An 8078-nucleotide genomic window follows, 5' to 3' on the forward strand; every position below is an offset into this window, starting at 1 on the left:
TGTCACTCAGAGTTCAGGGAAGTCAGGGCGTTGCACATTGGAACTGGGAAAAGCATCTTTAAGGGGATTGAAATTACATGACAAATCAAAGACAAGATACAGATACTCCTACCATTACCAGCAACAACTACACTGTATATTTTGTCTTTATCATGCAAAAAAAAAAAAAAAAAAAAAAGCCAATAAATACACTAATATATGTTCTTTGTACAGTGCTTTAGTGGCAGTGAAAATCAAGCTAGTAAAGGAGTCATTTGTTTTCTTCTGTGAGTTGTGTAACACTGCAATTTAAAAACATAAACTCCATGTCTAAATTTGAAATAATTCAGAAACTCTAATAATGGATAATATAGATATGCAATTATCTAAAATCTATTAAAAATAAGCGTTTCACCTTTTAATCCATAGATGCATTCACACTGGAGGTTCTAAATGTTTTGTAGGATTTGGCTGAAATAAAATCTTATTTTATTTGAGGGTTTTAACACACACTGTTTGCATGATCTCATGCTTGTATATTCTCATGCAGGTAAGGAGCCTTACTCATGCCAATAACCCCTTCTTTTGACATATGTTTTGCATGGGTTAAATTACTGACAAACCTATGTATCTACAGAATCACTCATTCTCTCCCTACAACTTGGCTCATCAGCTATGCAATGGGTTAATGACACTTTTTGCCTTATGTATCCCTATTTTCCCAATTTCTGTATTTTTATATCACCATATGTCTGCATGACATCTCTTAACATATACCTAGAACAAAAGGAATCCAAATTTAGTTAGCATGTGTCATTCCAATGGTAGTGCAAACAAAAAACATTCAGTTTTGTGTAAAACCTTCAATTTGAATAATCCATCTTCATAAAACGTCTAGAACAGGGCAGCTTTTCCTTTCAAACCTTATTAAAAGCATTCACATAACCAATAATCATACAAAAAGGAGGTGGATGTGGACAACATGGAGAAGCACCAACATATGGAAGAGAAGAAGCTGGTTTCTCTGTGCTGTGAATAGGCAAAGAAGTAAAAGAAGAAGGGAAATACAGTACACTTTTTGACTGACTCTTTAATGCCAGGAATCTTTAAATAGGATTTTGCCTCCTGGTTTAGTTAAGATCTGTAATGCACTGAGGTGAACAGTCTGAATATGTACAGAATATAGCAAAATTTAGATGTTCTGTATATGTGCTACATAGAACTTGGGATGACCTGAACATCCTTGGCAGAGTCTCTTCATTTGGCAACTGTATAATTTTGGTGCCTGTGTACAAGTCTGGATACTGGGGGCTCAGCCAGGAAGAGAAAAAAAGAAATGAATACAGTCTAGCACTCACTAATGGTCATCACGGTCAATGAAGAGAGACTGGTGCATCTCTTAGGCTAATCACATATCACAGGAATGAATTGGCAAGGTAACCCTTTTAAAATAGGCTACGGAGATTCAAGTGAGGACAATGGTATGAAACCATATTGCTCAAAGTGAGTGGGTCACTGAGGCTGGGAGGAGAAGAGGATTGGTGTAGGAAACATAAGGATAGAATATTAACAAAAAAAAAAAATTTAAGAAATATATATGTGGTAATAGTATAGTACAGTTGCAAGTGATTTAGGTATTAGTGACCTAGGCTGATCTCTCCACTTTTTAAAAAACAAATATGAAACACTTTTGGAGACAATGACAATTGCTCTCTGTTACAGGCAATTCCTAGACGCATTAACAAAAGAGAGGAATTTTACCAACCATGTCTTATTTTCAGTTTCATCTCGACAGTTTAATGATCCTTCTCCACAAGGTGGCAGAAAGACCACACAATTGACCAATAATGGGTCTAACCAACTTTTGTCTTGCCACAGAATTACCACTTTAAAAGTCCTACCACCCAAGTGAAATAAATTCTGAGACAATTAATTCCACGTTAATTGGAACAGTGCAATATATCCATACAATATAATAAAAGTTTAAAGAAAAAGATCACAAACAGGAGATTAAACTTCTTAGTCATCATGACCTACTCAAACATTATTATGCAAATTAATGCTTTGCTCAAATGCTGTCCAGTAATACCTTGGTTATCTGCAAGGTAATGGATATGAAAGCAATTTGGATAAGAAAGAGGATCATATTTTAATATAAATGAAACCAGCCCAGAGGGCAGTAACCTCACACTGGATAAGTTTTCAGATAATAAAATTTCAGATAATGGAACTTACTATAAAGTGACTTTAAAAAAAAAATGTTTCAGCATGGGCAATGAGGGCACAGGGCATGTGTAGGGCAAGCTCCCAGCCCCAGGTCACCGTGGCTATGCCTCTGAGCATGCAGTGGGAAAGATTTGCGTCTGTCAGAGAGTAGCAAGGCCTTGGCCTTCAGCTCTCAAGAGCAGGAGTTTATTCTGAGTTCAGGATAAAGCACAAGGCTCAGGATCACAGTAGAAGATTCTGTGCAGCCTACAGCAACCTGAGAGCTCACCCTGACATCAGGCAGGCTGGGCTGTCCTGCTCACCATAGGATCCCTCCTCACAAACAGGTTGTGAGTCACTTCTCTAAACTAGAGGTTACACTTCTGTTCTTCTCCCACAGCTGACTAACCTGGCTGTGACCGACCACAGCAGATTCCAAACAGAGCCAGTCTTGTCCAAGACCTTATTTTTTGATAACTCTCACCAAATCTCTCTCAGTGTCAATCTAACCCAGTTTTAATTAAAGCAGACAAAAGAGACATAATACACGTACATAAGAATCCTTACTGATCCTCCCAAGTTCATCTGCACCTCCAATCAATAAACAGCAATTTCCCCTTTGAGGATCAGCAGTAGGAGTAATTCTCATACCCCACAGAAAGGCCTCCAGTCTTAGTACCTACGCTGCATGAGTAATTGGTCTTTTAAGAGGCTTAAAAAAAAGAACGACTTGGGAAATATGTTTTAGTGGAACCAATAGTTTCAGTTATTTCAGAATAAAGTAAAAATCAAAAGATAACTAAAAGTCAAAAGTCTGTTAAAACAAACAGAAATGTTAAAGCTGAGATGTCAAGTACACAGTACAGCAAAGGCAGTAAACCAGTTATGTGCTGAGAATGCCTGACATGACCTTGTCTCACTGATATATGTCCTCTTCAACTTGTGAAAATAACCATGTTTTTATTGGAAAAGGATTCCAAAGTCTGCTGAAGCCAGAAAATCAAATTAAGAAGGCATTTAAAAATCAGCTTAAAGTGATTAACATTTTTGTAAGTGTAGAAAATGTGATTTTCAAATCACTTTTTCTTGTCAGGAATAAAGTGTGTCATCTGACTGAGACTGTTGCCCACAAACATGGACAGAACAGCTTATAAGAAGCTGGGCTGTGTTGTGAAAGCTCTAATGCCCACCACAGCAGCTGCTATCCCTGACTCTTGCTCTGGCCCTAAAGAATGGGTAAGTAGGTTTGCAAGAGTTGGTCTTTTTTTGTGTGCAAGCCCATCAGGTTTGCAGAGGCGTACCAATTTCATCTCTGTTCTGTCTATGCAGTTTCAGCAATCTGATCTGAGGAGTGGGACTTCTCTGCCTTTCCCTCACTTGTATCATCAGGCAGCCAAACCTAAGCTGGAAAATAAATTCACTGAAATACACTAACAGGTTTGGGAGACAAACTTTTAAAAGTATCCTTCACTGGATTTTGGATTTTCAGTTTAAAGCAGACAGTGTCTCCAAAGTAATTTAGTGGAGTTTAAGAATAGCTTCTGTTTATACCAGTGGGACTATGTATCTATAGAGATACTGCCCTACATCTGAGAAAAGCCAGGGCATTTAACAGGATTATCTTAATGGAAGAACACCACACGTTTTAAGGGCATCTGTTCCACGTAAGAAAAAGATGAATCTTATTCATAACCTAAGCTGGTGATTTTACAGTTGAAATTCAGGAACCAGCAATTGTCATCCTGATGGTTCACAGGCTCTTTATAGGGCCTGAGGTAAGTTGTGTCTATGACAGAGCTCTCACTTGGGAATCAGGGCTGGCAGTGCATCAAATCCATTTCATTTATTCCTTCCTTAAATTGTCTTCTCTTTAGGATAAAGCCATAAGCTGAAGCTTTGATTTTTTCATAATGGAAGATGACTAATAAGGCATATATTAATAAAATGGTTGCCTATGCTCACACTAAGGTGCTCACTATGCCACAGAAGAGAGTGGAAAGAAAAGCTTATCAGGCCCTACACAGTCACTTTTGATGGGGGAGTTTATGATACTCTACCTTTGCCCCAGTCCTTGAGAAATTTGGTGTAAGAGCTAGCAGGAAAGCATATCAAGGAAAAGCCAATGTCCTGTCCCCAAAGATGCCATCTCCGGATCATGTTGGGTCTACTCAGAAGTCTAGCCAAGCAGAGTCAGCATTGATTCCCCTTGACTGTTCCGCAAACACATGGTAAGCAAACACAGTCCAGCTAGCAGATTTTACACTTTCACACTGCTGGAACATAGGGCATGTAGAAATGAAGGGAAGGAAGCAGTATACACGCTGAAGTCCTTTTGCCAACATCTTGCATAGTCTTTTAAAACTCCATGGTTTCAGTGCTAAATACCTGAATTCTTCACTGAGAAGTTTTTTTTCCTCCCCCAGAGGAACGAGCTGAAGGAAACTCTGCAAGTAATTCCCAGCTTCCAACAAGGAGGTTTTAAATATACAGGAGACAGATAATCTTCTCTGCAAAGATACCTGTAATAGTTAATGGGCATCAGGGTGGTATGGAAAAAATTAAAACTAAATGGGCTTTGGTACAGTAAAGATAAGCTACTCAAGCGCTACACAAAAAGAAGGCACTTCACTGCCAAGTTAAAACACCTCAGGATCTGACACAGCCATTACTGATGGTGCTCATGTAGCCATAACTACCTTGTCCACTCTGCAGAAGGGGAGATAGCTTTATGCACTCCATATCTCTTACCTAACAGCTATTATTTAGTGTCATACACAGATAAATAATACACAGTCCTAAAACCAATGCAGTCAGGAACCACCTTCATAGATGTTTTTTTCTGTGGCTTCTTCACAGATGATTTATCCCAAATTAACCTGTTTAACTAAGCATGATGGGGACAGCATGGCTACATCTTTCTTATTCTCATAAAGATTATCTAAAGTGCAATTAAGTTTGCAACTCTTTTAAAAAAAACTCCAACTCTATCACAAAATGTGACAAAACCAATCAATTTTCTTAGAAAATAGAAATGCATTTATAACACTGCATATTTTCTGGGAATACTGTAAGGAAAAAGAAAGAAATTTATGCAAGGAAGAATTTAGCAAATTCTATAAAATCACACAGGAAGAAAATTTGCTCAGTGTCAAATCCTTAGCCAGTTAAGCTCTAATTGCACTGTAGTTTAAGATGGAAATGCCTCACAGAGCTCATCAAATTTATGTCACTCCAAGGGCTGTCATGGAAATTGCAACAGATAGTAAGCTGAGGATACATTTGTTCTTAGCAAAAAGGCCAAGAAAATATCTATCTTCTTTCTATATCCATCAGCTGAGGCAAAAACACATAACTGGTTTAGAAGATAAGGCAATAACTAATTCAGTCATGTGGAAAGAGCTGCCATGAAATCCCTCCCACCACCCACAACATCTTTCCACCCACATTGTTTGTGCTGTAGCACAATCCCCACCTAAACTTTAAGAAACTGAAATTCATCTCTTGGCAATCCTAATGCTTTGTTATTTCAACCCACGATTCTTTGCTCCGTTGGCGGCATAATACATTCGCTACAATGAAATCACTACAAGCCTAATTCAAGACCTTCAGATGTCCACAGCAGCAGTCACTTGAAAGGGAATCTATCCTTATTAGAGGAGAGAGGATTTTCAATCAATAACTGTCAGCTGCATGTTTTCTTAAACATACTGTCAATGGGATTTGTTTCCGTCCTTATATCAATTGAATGCTTCTCATACTCACAAATATGAGAGCCATTTAATCACTCCATGAATCTGTTTAGATTTTAGCTTCTCCAGTTGCGAGTACCAACAAGGAAGCCAATTTTGACTACATTTTTCTTGCTGTCTGTGTACACATGTAGTAGAAATGGTATTGAGACCACAAACTCATTTCACATTCTGTAGGTCACCGAATTGCTGCTGGTAATGATTTTTGCTCACTAATGACCTAGGCTATATTTGAATCAGTGCCCTAGAGGTGAAAAACTGTATTCCATTACTGATTCCCTGAGTCATAAAATCCCTTGATAATTTTTTTCTAGGTGGTTTTTGCAGTATTATTATTATTATTTATTATCTTATAAAAATTACATGTTCATCAAGCTTCTGAAAAATGCATATAAACAAGCTGCGTATGTAAGAGACAATCATTCACATTAAATGACCCTCAAAATGTGGCAGTACAATAGAATTGACACTATAACAGCCAAAGGGGAAGAAAGTAAGAGACATGCTTTCTATCAAAAGGAAATATTCTGTCAGGAGTGTATAACTGCATAATCAAAAATACGAAAAAATTATTATATCTGACAGTTAAAAAAAAAAAGCCTCAGTAAATTAATTATAACCTTGACTTTTAGTCACATTCTTAGGTGATAGTCCTACATATTTCACTCATATACTTTAGTTAACATGTCCATCTCTAATAGGGAGTACTTCTATTAACATATACATGTCACGTGACCTACCATGTGCTACATATACAAATAAATATACAAATAATTCTCCTAATCCCAGAGAAGGATTAAGAGAAGTACCCAGCCTCTTAAGATAAAGAAATAATTCTGCTGTGACTCAAAAAAACAGGCTTGTGTAAGATATGTAGCAAGGGGTTAAAAAGACAGACATAAAGTGTTTCGGTGTCTAGATGTACCAGATCTTTTCAAATATTAGACTCTTCCTACCTGCTGTGCTCAGCTTCAAAATTCGGCGGTGCCACAGGGAAAAAAAAATAGCTGTTTGCTTTTTTATCCATGTACCACATGGCTTTCACTTTCATCAAAACATAGCCAAAGTACCCCAGGGGAATCGTTCCCTTGGTTGCCTTAGCGCTTGTGATCTTTGACCTCTACTGGAAATAGATTCCAGGCACACTTCTGCCTGACAGGTGAACCATGTAAAATCTTGATGAGGTGTGTGTTTTGTTTTGTTTGATTAGCAAGCCCTAAAATCAAGGCACACCTTTGTCTTAAAAAGAAAAGCTCACTTTATTTATGCAGGCTTTGCTTTTACAGACTGACTGAGCTAGAATGGCAAACGCTGTTTTCTACCCAGGTAAAAAAACATGTCAGTACAAGAAAGTGGTGTTTTAGCAAATCACAATGGGTAACAGCTCTGAGTGCAGACCTTGTGGTAGAAGGGGAAGGCTTAGAGCCATGACGTCATAAATCTCAGCAACTCCTGCAATGCACTGAGTGCATACCCGCAGCATAATGAATCTGCTCCCTGGAGGAAAAAGCTTAGGAGCAGGAGGAAAGAAAAGATTATTTTTAGCTAAGGGAACCCTTTGTCTTACAGCATTAAAAATCCTGGAGTTGGTTTCTCACAATAGCAGCCTTGTGCAGTGCTCTACTTTTAACTCACAGAGTGCTGTAAAACGTAACAATTACAGCATGAAGCACAATCTTCTGAACTTGCTTATTTGTTTTTTACTTGAAGTCCTTTTGGCTTCAGTTAAAATTTTGCTCCTGTCAAAGCTCCAAATGTTAGCTATAGACTTCTAAGCTCTTGTTTTTATCCACCACTAAGTTGCACATTTTCAAGTGTTATACAGACTTCAGCAACAGGAGCAATAAATATCGTTTATTAGCCTGACAGGTTTAAAATGCAGTACCTAAAATTAAACTGAAGGTCCATTCCCATTTGAACATTTTATCTAGTGAGACACAGATCACCCTTTTCCTCTAATGCCAAAGAAATTTGATTCCACATCCATTAATAATCCCAGATGTCAGCCACAGACAACATTTTCATCAATCATTGCATTAAAGCACTGACCAAAAGATATACCTAAAGAAGAAAATACACTTCCCACTACTTCAATGTCTTTGATGTGTTTTCAAGATTTGAAGCCATTTTGCCAAAGGCTACTTT

Source organism: Cyrtonyx montezumae, unplaced genomic scaffold (assembly GCF_038088225.1).
Source record: "Cyrtonyx montezumae isolate F1298 unplaced genomic scaffold, pur_monq_1.0 scaffold_10, whole genome shotgun sequence".
NCBI lineage: Eukaryota > Metazoa > Chordata > Aves > Galliformes > Odontophoridae > Cyrtonyx > Cyrtonyx montezumae.